This window comes from Salmo salar, chromosome 16 (genome assembly GCF_965601325.2).
Source record: "Salmo salar chromosome 16, fSalSal1, whole genome shotgun sequence".
Taxonomy (NCBI): domain Eukaryota; kingdom Metazoa; phylum Chordata; class Actinopteri; order Salmoniformes; family Salmonidae; genus Salmo; species Salmo salar.
The window spans coordinates 11,637,555-11,653,904 of NC_138306.1; the positions used below are offsets into that span (position 1 = coordinate 11,637,555).

The 16,350-nt window shown below is 41.6% G+C and overlaps 1 protein-coding gene across 5 annotated transcripts in view; it reads right to left on the reverse strand.

The window, feature by feature from the left end:
- Positions 1 to 5,437, reverse strand: part of LOC106573252 (ankyrin repeat domain-containing protein 27) — a 38,667-nt gene extending 33,230 nt beyond the window's left edge. For 3 of the 5 annotated variants that reach the window (XM_045696910.2, XM_045696909.2, XM_045696907.2), the window contains exon 1: positions 5,290 to 5,417. The gene's annotated coding sequence lies outside the window, so the exon portion shown is untranslated. Of the gene's footprint in view, positions 1 to 5,289 lie in introns of all 5 variants that reach the window. The other 2 variants (XM_014148155.3, XM_014148153.3) reach the window with 1 other exon arrangement.
- Positions 5,438 to 16,350: the final 10,913 nt, after the last annotated feature.

Below are 16,350 nucleotides of genomic sequence, written 5' to 3' on the forward strand. Positions count from 1 at the left end.
TCTGCCAGGTAGACCTACTCTGCAGTCAACAGTTAATTGGGAAGGTATTTTGGGAAAGCCTTTAGAAATGTTGATTGGTATAGCCTACATGTCCATCAAGCTGCCTCACGCTACAGAAACAGGAGATAGGCTCCTGCCCTATGGGCTGCTCTGGTTTGGTCACGGCTTAGGCCTACTTTACTTGAAGAGGACAAAGAAGCAGAGACAGAAGCAGCTAGGTCCGGAAGCTCGCTCTCCTCTTTCCTGAGGCATCTTAAAACCACAGCAGGAACAACAGGAAGATTGTCTGTCCCTCTCCAGGGTCACTTTTCACCTCCCTCACTCGCCAGCCAGCTGCCTCTCAGCTGAGCTTGTTAACGTTCTCGGAAATTAAATTACTAAAAGTTGGTTCACCACATAATTGCATGATCTCCAAGGCAGGGCGTGAGATTCTTCCTTTGTATGACTTGCTTGGGAGACCTTGTCACAGACATCAAATTTCAATGAGGCAGTCAGTCGCCCACAAAGACACACAGGAATGATCTGACTATCAGGTTGTTGGGGCGGCAGGTAGCCTAGTGGTTAGAGCGTTGGGCCAGTAACAGAAAGGTTTGCTGGATCGAATCCCCAAGCTGACAAGGTAAAAATCTGTTGTTCTGCCCGATAGGCCGTCATTGTAAATAATAATTTGTTCTTAACAGATTTGCCTAATTAAATAAAATGTTTAAAAATAACGGTGAGGTGTGACTTTTCTTTTGAGGTCAGTCTCATTACTGGTTGAATAGGCCTAATAGGAGAGAGGAGATTGTCTTGTCTGGTTGGTCTCTGCTGTGTCCCAGCTATTAGTGCTAAGAGTGCAGATGGTAGCTTTGTAGAGGACACTTGGACATGGTTGTGCATAAACAACAAATTGTATGCAATAAGCTAGGTCTATTTTGTGTGCACTGTCTTGTCTGCATCGGGGGTACTCAAGTATTATTTGAGAAGGTCTGGTCACACAAATTTCCTAGGTGACAAAGTCCCAGATGGATAATGTAATTTATCAGCGTAGTAACAAATCCCCACTTCGCAATCATCTTGTTGGCGGAGAGAAAATGTTGCAGTTTTAATTTCCACCATTTATTTTTTTGCATGAGGCAGGGATTTTTTTTTGCTGTTTTAAAGCTAATTTCCTGCAATTCTATGCATTCTTCCATGGCTTATGTGTGTTTATATGATACCAGGGGTCAAAGCCCGACTGAGTAAATAAGAAAAGTAAAATTACAAAATTCGGGACCTGCAGCCCGTATTGACCCCATTCTGGGTTCGGATCCGGTCCGCCAGTTGAGTATGGGGGCTCTACATCTCTGCTTGATGTGTCAAGTTATAAATGTTCTCCAATCCTGTAAATGTTTAGATGTTAGCCTCATCTCCTTTTGAATCAAAACTTATCTAAAATAAAATGTTATTGGTCATATACCCAATTAGCAGATGTTTTTGCAGGTGTAGCGCAATGCTTGTAAATATGAGATTTAGCCAGGTCACATGTTCTTCTGATGTAAGATTCCAATCAATCCATTGAAACACCATAAAAACATGTGAGCATCATCCCCAAAATGGGGAACAAAAAAAGTATGAAATCCATTCAAGTCTCATCTAAGATCAGTTCATCAGGCTACTCACTTGATTGCGCCTCGTAAACAGGCCTTGAAACGCTGAGATCAACATCATCTTTACGAATCCTAGGAATGATAATGCCATGGGGGGGGGGGGGGGGGGGGGGGGGGGGGTCTTCGCAGCAGAGAATAGGGCTCTTCTAAACCAGCCTCCTTGGAGTCTGACTGGGCTTCATAGTGAAGCAGTAACTGTCTTAGCGTGAAGGCAGCAGCACCACTCCACCCTCATCTCACTGTGCTGCTGCCTCCTTGGTATCAGATGGATGCTGCCTGCTGGCCTGAAACCCTGAAGAATGTGCCATCTAACCATGTGACCGGTCAGCTGGGTCTGAACAGCCCTGTTTGGGGGAAACCTTCCTTCACACGTGTGGGGAGTGAACCGCACGGCTTACAGCCCATTTTCCACTTCAGGAAAGCCAAGGCAGGCATTTCATGATGGGTGGGTTGGTGATGGGATCTGGCCTTTGTGAGCATAAATACAAATGTCCGTTCTCTTCAAGATAAAGGGAAATAAAGTATTGTCAGTCTGGCCTTTCATCCTGTTTGGTCACACTGTATAGACCATCACCTGTCAAACTGAATCCACAGTGGGATGAGTATCTGCAGGTTTTCGCTCCTCTCTTGTACTTGATTGATCAATTAAGGTCATCGATTAGTTAGGAACTCCCCTTGGTTGTCTAGGTTTTAATTGGAAATAACAAAAACCAGCATGCACTCGGCCCTCCACGGAATGAGTTTGACACCCCAGCTGTACAATCTAATATTGATGACAAAAGGTTATCTTGAGGCTGTCAAGTGTCCTACTTATATATATCAGTACACTCGTAACAACTTAAGTATTAAGAAACTTCTATTAGATCAAATAAACCTCAACTAGCAAATAAGCCATTCATGTTTTGGTTGAACAAATTCGACACATTGACCTCCATACAAAAACTCCTTGCTTGGTGGGCGAAACAATAAAAATAAAAAAAAGAACAGTACTTGCTGGTGGGAGACAGATTTTCCACCGAGTTGTGCCTCTCTCTTCCTCTCTGAACATACTGATAGGCTTCAGGACGAGCAGAAACAATTATCGCAATTCAAACACAAGGTTTCAAACTTACCGATTCAATTGCACTGTAAACAAATAGGAGAAAACATCATTTCCTCTGCCAAAGCCATGGTAATGTTTACAGAGTCAGACTCTCGTTTTGATTCCTCAATACAGCCAACATCACCATCTATAATATGCATCCTGTTGTTTCCATGGAAAGTCGTTTCCCCAACGACATTGCAGAGTAGGGCTATGTCATGTGCTTTTCCAACAGAATAATAAAATAACTGACATTGATATAATGTAATTTAGAGTTTTGATCACTACTTCGGTATCCCACGGATAACATTGCAAAACTGGATATCGTTTTATGTGCCCACAAATCAAATTTTGTGGATGACCATCTTAAATTGTGCTCATCAAAGGCTTTTAAATACCACTGTTTTGTGTTCTACTTGTAGCCCTGGTTGCCCTGAAAAGAAATGGTAAAACACTTCATTGTGAGGCTAAATATATGGGCTAGACATGTAGATAAATGAAAGTCAGATAAATGAAAAGCCCATTTTTGCTGGGACTGATAGGGTTAATCCTCGCTAGCAATACAGTTTTGGAAACCCTCTCATAAGCGAGAAAGAATCTTTCAAACACAAAATATACACTTACTGTACACAATTTAGTAAAGTTGAACCAGGCTGTTTTCACAATGACACATCCTCTCACCATGCGCTCACATTTCCATTGGACACTACAATTCAACATTTCCGGCTGGATCGCAAGTGCTTCTGAAAATACAGCCGGGTGCAACTTTGCTAAACAGCATACACTAAGTGTATCTTTTGTATAAGCAAGCTTGGCATATTTGCGATTAAACACTGTTTGGGCAACATCTGGCAATAAGGGACGTGGAATAACTACTGTAATGCAATTACATTTGAGTCATAAGGACTCGTGGGCCAATTCTCATGGAAAGATTAAACGGTAAAAATCTGTCAAGGCACACATAGAATTGTGTAATTACATGCAGCAACAGTTCCTGGTTTGGGTTTTTGTCATAGATTTTTGGACAAATCAGGATTGGACGAAGGCAGTGCTTGAACTGATGATTTTCAAGCCCGGGTGCAGATGATAAACCAATTTCCACTGGATTCCACTGCCACAAAGTCAAAATTGTCTGCATTGTAAAAATTCATTAAATCAAAACAAAACATTTGGGGGGGGGGGGGGGGGGATACCTAGTCAGTTGCACAACTGAATGCATTCAACCTATATGTGTCTTCCGCATTTAACCTAACCCCTCTGAATCAGAGAGGTGCGGGGGGCTGCTTTAAATCGACGCCATCTGTGCCCGGGGAGCCCATCTGTGCCCGTTGTTGTTGAGGGTTAACTGCCTTGCTTTCCCCATAGAAATGGCTGAACGAACCAGAGGTAACTCATTTCCGGTTATTAGGACTACAAGCATGACGAGCTCTACTGCATTCCGCCCAGCAATAAAACAGGAAGTGACAAACTTTCATGAGATAAGAGAATTTTACTTCTGGGTAACAGAGATTACACCACTGACCTCATGGTCTAGGAATTCTCAAGACTGACTGGTGACCTTTGACACATAGGCTACAGACTCCTTGGCCAATACTACTAAATGAAAAACTGGTCTATTGTATAGGCCCTGTAGCATATGGAGCTATACATCTAACACAATTGTCCATAACTTCCCAATAGTATCAGACTCTCAAGGTTTATTAAGGTCACTGTATGAATTGTACCTGCAAGCACTGTATTATTTAAAAAACAATTGGTTTGATATTCAAGTATAGAGTAAACAGTATGTCAGTTTCCATTGCCAAGTTAATTCTACAGAGCATGACAGCCCCGACATATAATTTTTTCTGCATTCTTGGGGGAACTTCCATGTCGGTCTCAACCATTTTTGGATGTACAAGTAGCCCAAAAATCACATGTTGCTCTGCACCCACTCATGTGCAAATGATCATTAGGCCTATGTTCTTATTAGTCTTCCCAAGACCTCACTGTGGATAGGCTGGTCATGCCTAGAAAGAATACAGCTTTTGTTAAATTAGCTAACCATAACCGAATTCTCCTAACCTGCTATGTTAAATTCTAACCTGCTACAAAAAGTCAAAAATGACAAAAGCTGTATCCATTCTAGTCACAACGAATAGGCCAGGTGCCCCAGGGATACTATAGTTCCACATGTTGAACACTTCCAGGTAATGGCTAAACAAGATTGCCGAAAATTGTGAAATGTGGTAACAATTTCGTGTGATGAGCTGTACGTGACAATCAATGTCAAACAAATGCTTGTTTTGTAAGTGGAATCAAGCAAAACAGCATTGAACTCGATAACAGCTGCCCAGATCGAGAGGAACACTTCACTCAAAGTCGTAGCAATCAAGTCAATGTTCTGCCATTTCGACATTGACCATTGGTAGAGGTTTCAATGCCAAATATGTGTTCTTACATTGGCTAGCAAGTTAGCTAGCTAACGTTAATTTAGCTAGCTAAAAGATGAGCAGCTAACGTTTTCTGTCACAACAACAGCAACCTCGGCTTGGATGGACATTCATACAAACACAATATATAGCTATGTCCGTAACGTACCTCTTTATCTGCTAAACACACCGGAATCGCATCGCAAATTGCACTTCTTCAAAAGCCTGACCGTAAACAGAAGAAAGTCTACCATTTGATGCCTGTCTGGCTGTCAGCACTACCGGTCTCTCTAACTTGATGACGAGGAAAATATTGACTAATGTGGTTTAGTCAACCAATCAGGCGCGGCAAGCCAATCCCGTAGATCCTGATACGTTGGTGAAGGCTGAGCGCTCGTGAAAACGTCAAAGGAAAGGATGACACCACCGTGCAGTGTACGAAATCTAATAACAGTATACCGCAAGTCAACATGTGGGTCCTAAAATAATATATGACTGCCCTGAGAAATCTATTTGGATCACCATCAATTTGCAGAATAAGATTGTCAAAGGTGGTTTCTCCCTCCACCCTACCACTGACTATTGTACTGGATTGAAATGTTGCATTTGTTTGGTAGATACAGAAGTTATTGTTACAGAACAACGTGATCTATATTTAAGTGTGATAAAACAACAAACATGTAGGCCACAAAAAAATGCACTGGGGTCTAGTTCTCCTCAGGTCTTTATCCTTCCAAAATATGTTTTTTCCTACCATCTCCTTTAAAGCGATAATGCTTAATTTGGTCAACGGTAAACATAGCGCTGATCTGTATTGCAAAAATAGCTCTAATTTTGCTTAATTAACTGGTCCACATAACATGTCCCCATTTTGTTTAGGTGGGGTGTGGCAAAGTTCAATGGGGGAATTTCGTGTCTCTTCAGTAGTGGGGTCTTCCTATCTTCACCAACAAATTAGAGCAGTTTGCAGCTGAAGGTGCAGCAAGCTCATTGATGGTTCGTTTTTTTGTGGCAGTTATCTTCCCTAAAGGCTGTTTACCGAAGTATTATGCTGCATTTATAACCAAGTGGGAAGGTGGTAATTACCAGTTGTGAAATCGTATTGGATTTGGATGCATTCACATGCTTTGATCTCATTGTGAAACACAGATTGGCTAATGGCCAACAAGCTGTGTCAACCATAAACTAAAAGTACAGCAATCATGCTTGGCAACAAATGATAGAGTTCAAAAACCATATTAATATATTCACAGGAGGTTGGTGGCACCTTAATTGGGGAGGACGGGCTCGTGGTAATGACTAGCGGATTAGGTGGAATGGATTCAAATACACCAAACACATGGTTTCCAGGTGTTTGATGCCATTCCATTTTCTCTGTTCTGGCCATTGTTATGAGCCGTTCTCCCCTTAGCAGCCTCCTTTCTTTTTATAAATAACGTTTTCTTATTGCATTTAACTGCTGACAATGCTGTTATCAAGGTCATTTCCATAGTAGGTGACGTCAGAGGCCAGCATGTGAAGGAAGTTGTGGCTCAGGGATGATGGACAAGTTTTCCACTAGTAATTACCTGTTGGAGGGGTGTTCAAGTGGATTTTTCCCAGTCGTATGTTGTAAATACCACTTGGTAATTATTTCTTTTTTATTAGGTGTGCTTGAAAAGCAAAATAAAACTCTACATTTCTTACATAGTCCTATTATTATTATTCTGTGTTATTGACTGTACGTTTGTTTATGTGTAACTCTGTGTTGTTTTTGTCGCACTGCTTTGCTTTATCTTGACCAGGTCGCAGATGTAAACGAGAACTTGTTCTCAACTGGCCTACCTGGTTAAATAAAGGTGAAATACATTTTTCTTATATATATATATATATATATATATATATATATATATATATATATATATATATATTCGCCACTCGAGAGCTGAAACGATTTAAGCTATTAACACAAAACAAACTGCCAAATGTCCAGACTGGATTTTTGATACTATGTGTAGTTTATGAACTATAACTATTTTAAATTAGCATAAATTAACATGGGTTTAAATGAGAACCATAGGAATACAGATGTAGCTTTTCAAAATGAACCTGTTCCTTGGCCAATTAAGCTACAAGACAAACTTTAAAACATTCAGGCTATCCCAACTTCAAACTCTTTCAAATCTTTATTAAATATAACTATACATTTGCATAAAATAACTTGGTAACGGTACCAAGTCAATGTGTGGGGGTACAGGTTAGTTGAGGTAATATGTACATGTAGGTAGGGGTAAAGTGACTATGCATTGACAAACAGCGAGTACCAGCAGGGTAAAAAAGGGGGTCAATGCAAATAGTAAGGGTAGCCATTTGACTCTGTTTAGCGGTGTTATTGACATTGCCTGGTATAGAGGTTCTAGATGGCACGAAGCTTGGCCCCAGTGATGTACTGGGCCTTACGCACCACCCTCTGTAGCGCTTTGCGGTCGGATGCCGAGCAGTTCCCAAACCCAAGTGGTGATGCAACCAGTCAGGATGCTCTCGATGATGCAGCTGTAAAACCTTTTGAGGATCTGAGGAACCATGCCAAATCTTTTCAGTCTCCTCAGGGGGAATAGGCGTTGTACCCTCTTCATGACTGTCTTGGTGTGTTTGGACCATGATAATTTGTTAGTGATGTGGGCAAAATTCAAAAGGCACTCGCACATCTGAGCAATCTTGTTGCAGGTGCATGGCAACAGTTGAAACAGGTTAAAGGAAAAAGGAAACCGCACACTGCTCTTAATAGCATCACTGATATTTAATAAGCTTACGTATCGGCCTAACGGCCTTCGTCAGAACTTTTGTGAATTTTCTGAAAACAGCACCTCTATGTAGACCTAGCCCCACCCACATCCGTTCCACGCATGGAAAGGGGTTGAAGGCAAAGGAAAAATAAATAAGTGCTATCAAACATAACAATATGCATTTCACAAATACTACAAAAGTGTATAAATAAGACGCATTGAATATGTACATAAAACCACAATGAGGACATATCAAGTTTTCATTAATCATTGGGTACATCATACGAAAAACATCAGAGTAATCTTAAATAGGGACATATTTCAAATTCACAACATAACATACATAGGCATTTCATCATTAAGTCCTTTAGGAAATAATGTCTGGAGGGTGAAAATCCAAAAACATTCTCTTTTGCTCAGAGTATTGTTAATATCACCTCCCCTGTCTGATATCTTAACTTTCTCTATGCCACAAAATCTAAAGGTAGAAATGTCATGTTTTAGGTGATTAAAATGTACTGCGACTGGATAATCCTTGTCGTTTCTCCTGATTGAACTTTTATGTTCACTAATTCTCTGTTTGAGAGAGCGGGAGGTCTTACCAACATAGCAGAGCCCACATGGACATTTAATAATGTAAATAACATGGGTGGTGGTACACGTAATGATATCATTTATTTGAAACCGAGAGAACAGAGATTTAGTGAACATAAAAATTCAATCAGGAGAAACGACAGGGATTATCCACGCAGCCGTCATACCGCTCAGGAAGGAGACGCGTTCTGTCTCCTAGAGATGAACGTACTTTGGTGCGAAAGTGCAAATCAATCCCAGACCAACAGCAAAGGACCTTGTGAAGATGCTGGAGGAAACAGGTACAAAAGTATCTATATCCACAGTAAAACGAGACCTATATCGACATAACCTGAAAGGCCGCTCAGCAAGGAAGAAGCCACTGCTCCAAAACCGCCATAAAAAAGCCAGACTATGGTTTGCAACTGCACATGGGGACAAAGATCGTATTTTTTGGAGAAATGTCTTCTAGTCTGATGAAACAAAAATAGAACTGTTTGGCCATAATGACCATTGTTATGTTTGGAGGAAAAAGGGGGAGGCTTGCAAGCCGAAGAACACCATCCAAACCGCAGCATCATGTTGTGGGGGTGCTTTGCTGCAGGAGAGACTGGTGCACTTCACAAAATAAATGGCATCATGAGGAGGGAAATTATGTGGATATATTGAAGCAACATATCAAGACATCAGTCAGGAAGTTAAAGCTTGGTCGCAAATGGGTCTTCCAAATGGACAATGACCCCAAGCATACTTCACAGTTGTGGCAAAATGACTTAAGGACAGCAAAGTCAAGGTATTGGAGTGGCCACCACAAAGCCCTGACCTCAATCCTATAGAAAGTTTGTGGGCAGAACTGAAAAAGTGTGTGCGAGCAAGGAGGCCTACAAACCTGACTGTTACACCAGCTCTGTCAGGAGGAATGGGACAAAATTCACCCAACTTATTGTGGGAAGCTTGTGGAAGGCTACCCAAAACATTTGACCCAAGTTAAACAGTTTAAAGGCAATGCTACCAAATACTAATTGAGTGTATGCAAACTTCTGACCCACTGGGAATGTAATGAAAGAAGTAAAAGCTGAAATAAATCATTCTCTCTACTATTATTCTGACATTTCACATTCTTAAAATAAAGTGGTGATTCTAACTGACCTAAAACAGGGAATTTTTACTAGGATTAAATGTCAGAATGTCACGATCGTCATATAAATAATTGTACCAAGGCGCAGCGTGAGTTCCACATTTTAATAATAGTGAAACTTCTCAAAACAACAACGATATAACAATGTGAAATACGTAGCGCACACATACAAAACAATATCCCACAATGCAGGTGGGAAAAGGAACACATTAAGTATGATCCCCAATTAGAGGCAACAATTAATCAGCTGCCTCTAATTTGGAACCATACACATACACCAACATAGAAATAAACTAACTAGAAATCCCCCTAGTCACGCCCTGACCTAAAACACCATAGAGAACCCCGAGGGCTGTCCACGGTCAGGGCGTGACACAGGAATTGTGAAAAACTGAGTTTAGATGTATTTGGTTAAGGTGTATGTAAACTTCCCACTTCAGTTGTAGCTCCATTCTTGTGTATTTTATTTTATTCCTCAACTTGTGTTATTATTTTATTTGTATTATTATTTTTAAACTCTGCATCGTTGGGAAGGGCTCGTAAGCAAGCATTTACACGTTTAGACAAACAAACAAGCAATCGATACTACCGGTAAGAACAAACAATCGATACTACCGGTAAGAACAAACAATCGATACTACCGGCGGACAGCCAGTAGGCAGATTTCCATTGGCCCAGGTTTATTCGACAAAAGCAATGTCGTGACATTGTTTTGTTGAATAATGGAAACAGCAGCAAGACAGTTCTCTTTGGTTTCCACTAGATAGCACAGCCACAAAGTCAACTTAATTTAAGGTTAGGCATAAGGTTAGCAGTGTGATTAAGGTTAGGTTTAAAATCAGAAGTGTAGAAATGGGCATGGTTTAGCTATAATCATGACTTTGTGACTGGGGTAACTAGTGACAACCGTTCTCTCCCAGTCTGTTCCATTTTGAACGTGGTGTTGTTGAATTTGTATTTGTATTTATTATGGATCCTCTTCCAAGGGGAAGAGGATCCATAATAAATACAACATGTATTTATTATGGATACTCTTCCTGGGGTCCAGCAAAATTAAGGCAGTTTATACAATTTTAAAAACATTACTATACATTCACAGATTTCACAACACACTGTGTGCCCTCAGGCCCCGACTCCACCACTACCACATATCTACAGTACTAAATCCATGTGTATGTATAGTGCGTATGTTATCGTGTTTGTGTGTGTGTGTGTGTGTGTGTGTATGCATGTGTCTGTGCCAATGTTTGTGTTGCTTCACAGTCCCCGCTGTTCCATAAGGTGTTTTGTTATCTGTTTTTTTTATCAAATTTTACTGCTTGCGACAGTTACTTGATGTGGAATAGAGTTCCATGTAGTCATGGCTCTATGTAGTACTGTGGCCTGCCATAGTCTGTTCTGGACTGGGGACTGTGAAGAGACCTCTTGTGGCATGTCTTGTGGGGTATGCATGGGTGTCCGAGCTGTGTGCCAGTAGTTTAGACAGACAGCTCGGTGCATTCAACATGTCAATACCTCTCATAAATACCACTTTCAGCCAGGAGAGATTGACATGCATATTATTAATATTAGCTCTCTGTGTACATCCAAGGGTCAGCCGTGCTGGCCTGTTCTGAGCCAATTGCAATTTTCCTAAGTCCTTTTTTGCGGGCATCTGACCACACGACTGAACAGTAGTCAAGGTGCGACAAAACTAGGGTCTGTAGGACCTGCCTTGTTGATAGTGTTGTTAAGAAGGCAGAACATCGCTTTATTATAGACAGACTTCTCCCCATCTTAGCTACTACTGCATCAATATGTTTTGACTATGATAGTTTACAATCGAGGGTTACTCCAAGCAGTTTAGACATCTCAACTTGCTCAATTTCCACATTATTTATTACAAAATTTAGTTGAGGTTTAGGCTTTAGTGAGTGTTTTGTTCCTAATACAATGCTTTTAGTTTTAGAAATATTTAGGGATAACTTATTCCTTGCCCCCCACTCTGAAACTAACTGCAGCTCTTTGTTGAGTGTTGCAGTCATTTCAGTCGCTGTAGTAGCTGACGTGTATAGCGTTGAGTCATCCGCATACATAGACACTCTGGCTTTACTCAAAGTCAGTGGCATGTCGTTAGTAAAACATTTTAAAAGCAAGGGGCCTAAACAGCTACTGTCACATGTGCTCCCTCTCTGGCCTCTAGGTCACCAGGCTGCTCGTTATGGCGCACACCTGTCACCAGCGGTACGCGTATAATGGCACTCACCTGGACTCCATCACCTCCTTGATTACCTGCCCTTTTTTGTCACTCCCTTTGGTTTCTTCCCCAGGCGTCATTGTTTCTGTTCCAGCGTCATGTCTGTGTGTTGTTTGTGTTTTCTTGTTTTGTATTACATTACGTTTATTTATTAAAATTCTCACTTCCTGAACTTGCTTCCTGACTCTCAGCGCATACTGTTACAGCTACCTTGGGGAATTCCTGATTCTAACTGGATTATATTTGAGAGGCTTCCATTAAATAACACCCTCTGTGTTCCGTTAGACAAGTAACTCTTTATCCACATTATAGCAGGGGGTGTAAAGCCATAACACAAGTTTTTCCAGCAGCAGACTGATCGATAATGTCAAAAGCTGCACTGAAGTCTAACAAGACTTCTGTGACACCCGTTCTCTCCCAGTCTTGTTTCCAGGAACTGGACGTGAGAAAAACATATTTGAGGAAGAACTTGGTGTGGTGGACTTTCATCCATTTAACAACAGCTGCATTCTGTATGTCTCTGAAACTGACAATGTGGTTGGTAACAACTACAAAAGAAACCTTGTTCGGTATAGAAAAATAAATCTTCTTTTGGTGTTTGGCACTACACCATTAAACCACTACGACTTGATTATGCTGCTACAGGTAACTGCCAAAATAAAGGAAAGACTTGAGTTAATGAGGGATAAAAAGCATATTAAAAGCAAGTGCTTCCACACAGGTGTGGTTCCTGAGTTAATTAAGAAATTAACATCCCGTCATGCATAAAAATGCCCACTTGCCCATTATTTTGGCTACCATGGCTAGAAGAAGAGATTTTAAAGCGGGGTCTCAATAGAGCATGGGGGGGTTTATAGAGTGTGTGTGTGTGTGTGTGTGTGTGTGTGTGTGTGTGTGTGTGTGTGTGTGTGTGTGTGTGTGTGTCAATCACCAGATCTCAACCCAATTGAACACTTATGGGAGATTCTGGAGCAACGCCTGTTTTCCACTACCATCAAAACACCAAATGATGGAATTTCTCATGGAAGAATGGTGTCACATCCCTCCAATAGAGTCCCAGACACTGTGCCAAGGCGCATTGGAGCTGTTCTGGCAGCTCGTGGTGGTCTAACGCCCTAATAAGACACTACAGTCGTGGCCAAAAGTTTTGAGAATGACACAAATATAAATTTTCACAAAGTCTGCTGCCTCAGTTTGTATGATGGCAATTTGCATATACTCCAGAATGTTATGAAGAGTGATCAGGTGAATTGCAATTAATTGCAAAGTCCCTCTTTGCCATGCAAATTAACTGAATCCCCCAAAAACATTTCCACTTCATTTCAGCCCTGCCACAAAAGGACCAGCTGACATCATGTCAGTGATTCTCTCGTTAACACAGGTGTGAGTGTTGATGAGGACAAGGCTGGAGATCACTCTGTCGTGCTGATTGAGTTCGAATAACAGACTGGAAGCTTCAAAAGGAGGGTGGTGCTTGGAATCATTGTTCTGCCTCTGTCAAACATGGTTACCTGCAAGGAAACACGTGCCGTCATCATTGCTTTGCACAAAAAAGGGCTTCACAGGCAAGGATATTGCTGCCAGTAAGATTGCACCTAAATCAACCATTTATCGGATCATCAAGAACTTCAAGGAGAGCGGTTCAATTGTTGTGAAGAAGGCTTCAGGGCGACCAAGAAAGTCCAGCAAGCGCCTAAAGTTGATTCAGCTGCGGGATCGGGGCACCACCAGTACAGAGCTTGCTCAGGAATGGCAGCAGGCAGGTGTGAGTGCATCTTCACGCACAGTGAGGCGAAGACTTTTGGAGGATGGCCTGGTGTCAAGAAGGGCAGCAAAGAAGCCACTTCTCTCCAGGAAAAACATCAGGGACAGACTGATATTCTGCAAAAGGTACAGGGATTGGACTGCTGAGGACTGGGGTAAAGTCATTTTCTCTGATGAATCCCCTTTCTGATTGTTTGGGGCATCTGGAAAAAAGCTTGTCCGGAGAAGACAAGGTGAGCGCTACCATCAGTCCTGTGTCATGCCAACAGTAAAGCATCCTGAGACCATTCATGTGTGGGGTTGCTTCTCAGCCAAGGGAGTGGGCTCACTCACAACTTTGCCTAAGAACACAGCCATGAATAAAGAATGGTACCAACAAATCCTCCGAGAGCACCTTCTCCCAACCATCCAGGAACAGTTTGGTGACTAACAATGCCTTTTCCAGCATGATGGAGCACCTTGCCATAAGGCAAGAGTGATAACTAAGTGGCCCGGGGAACAAAACATCAATATTTTGGGTCCATGGCCAGGAAACTCCCCAGATCTTAATCCCATTGAGAACTTGTGGTCAATCCTCAAGAGGTGGGTGGACAAACAAAACCCCACAAATTCTGAAAAACTCCAAGCATTGACTATGCAAGAATGGGCTGCCATCAGTCAGGATGTGGCCCAGAAGTTAATTGACAGCATGCCAGGGCGGAGTGCAGAGGTCTTGAAAAAGAAGGGTCAACACTGCAAATATTGACTCTTTGCATCAACTTCATGTAATTGTCAATAAAAGCCTTTGACACTTATGAAATACTTGTAATTATACTTCAGTATTCCACAGTAACATCTGACAAAAATATCTAAAGACACTGAAGCAGCAAACTTTGTGGAAATTAATATTTGTGACATTCTAAACTTTTGGCCACGACTGTATGTTGGTGTTTTCTTTATTTTTGCACTGACCTTCACATCCTACAGCATAATCTAGTTCAGATAGCCAGTGTTGTGTATGGCTGAACTACTGATATATAATATTGTATATATTTTGGTGTGTGTGTGTGTGTGTGTGTGTGTGTGTGTGTGTGTGTGTGTGTGTGTGTGTGTGTGTGTGTGTGTGTGTGTGTGTGTGTGTGTCTGACTGACCACTAGATGGAGTAAGATGCCTTTTCCTCATCCAGAACAATTCATAAACTTCCATTGGAACAATACCACCTTAACCAAGGCCTGTTTTACTAGAACTGATAGCAGGTGCCAACGGAAATACTATATGACAACCTTTTTCCAACCCATGTCAGGGCTTCTTGGAGCTCAAACAGAAACCACAGATCCCCTGGCTTAGTTCAATCCAATCCCTTTGCACTGAAGCATTTTGTCTCAATGGAGGAGTACTTTCTTGGCAAGGCTGTGGAAGGCCTTCTTTCCAAATCCACAGTCAGGACTGCCTTTTATTCCAGTCTGACCATGTGACCTGGGCTGGCTGCATGGAGCTTTCCCTGGCCAGTGACTTACCCCTGTGACACTCCATTCCATCCCAATCCAACAAGAAGTAACATTGGCATGCTGGCCAAAGCATGAATTGACTGAATTAATTAACTGCTACCTCAGCTCATATCCATTCTTAAAAACTGGAACTTACATTTTTTTATTTTTTTATACTGGACCTAAAAAAAATGTAACTTTACTAATTTTGGGATTTTATTAGTGTTATTACATTTGGTCTGGACAGTCTCTGTTTGCTTTTTTTGTTTATGTATTATTTCAGTTCAGCGTCATCTAAACTTTTGACCCAGTGTGATGCTGTGAACCTTTGCACTTCATAATGAGATAACACCCTGCTGGCAGTTAAACAGCAGTCGGTTAAAGAAGACTTCTCTCTCTTTCTTTATCTCACTCCTTCCCTCTGTCCACATTTCCTCAGTTACCCAGAGTGGCTCCTGTGATGTATTGGTTTTCTGCTCGGCCTCCTCCTTTAAGCGTCGCAGCACACTGTTGGCAGTGTTCGTCCTTCCTCACTCCCTGCACACAAAGCAGCCGGCCGTTTTATTGGCCTTCTAACAGGATCAGCTGAATCCAGGCCCTTTATTGGGCAGTCTGTGGTGTTAGCGAGGGAGGCAGAGAAAAGACCTGGTACGACCGCTCAATTTGGCTTCCTAAATTCCACCAGGGTCCTTTCAGAGACGAAGGGAAACATGAAGGAGACCCTCTTTGGGAAGCATGCGCTGGTGGGGCAGAGGAACAAGTCCGCCTCTCTTTGAGTTTCTTCTTCCGAACAGTTCATCATGAGGCTGTTCAGAGTTGCATCAATAACATGACTGGGCCTAATTTTAGATACAAAAGGAAACAGAGGGGCGGAGTTGTGTGAATGGGTGTATCCGACATGAAACATATTTGCCAAAATATGATATGTTCACAAGTAAATTATTTAAAAGCAGGTACATGATTTTAATTTCTTTTTTTTGGTTTTGTTCTTGGGAAATCCCTGTCATCCACATGTTTTGTAATCTATTTACACTTTCTTTGTTCCACAATTGAAAATAGTAGTTTTATTGAAATTGATTTACCTACTTTTCTTTGGAGTCAGTTTGAGATCAATTTTCTCCTATACTGTAGTAGATATAGGCCTGCAATACCACTGCGTGCATGCTTGTTAATTTTTGCTTTGATGGGACTGAAGATAGTTCAATCAAACCTTGCATTTGCTCTTTCACTCCCTTTGAAATATTGATTAGCTGGTCAATCATTTAGTATATTCCATAATGGTGTGCG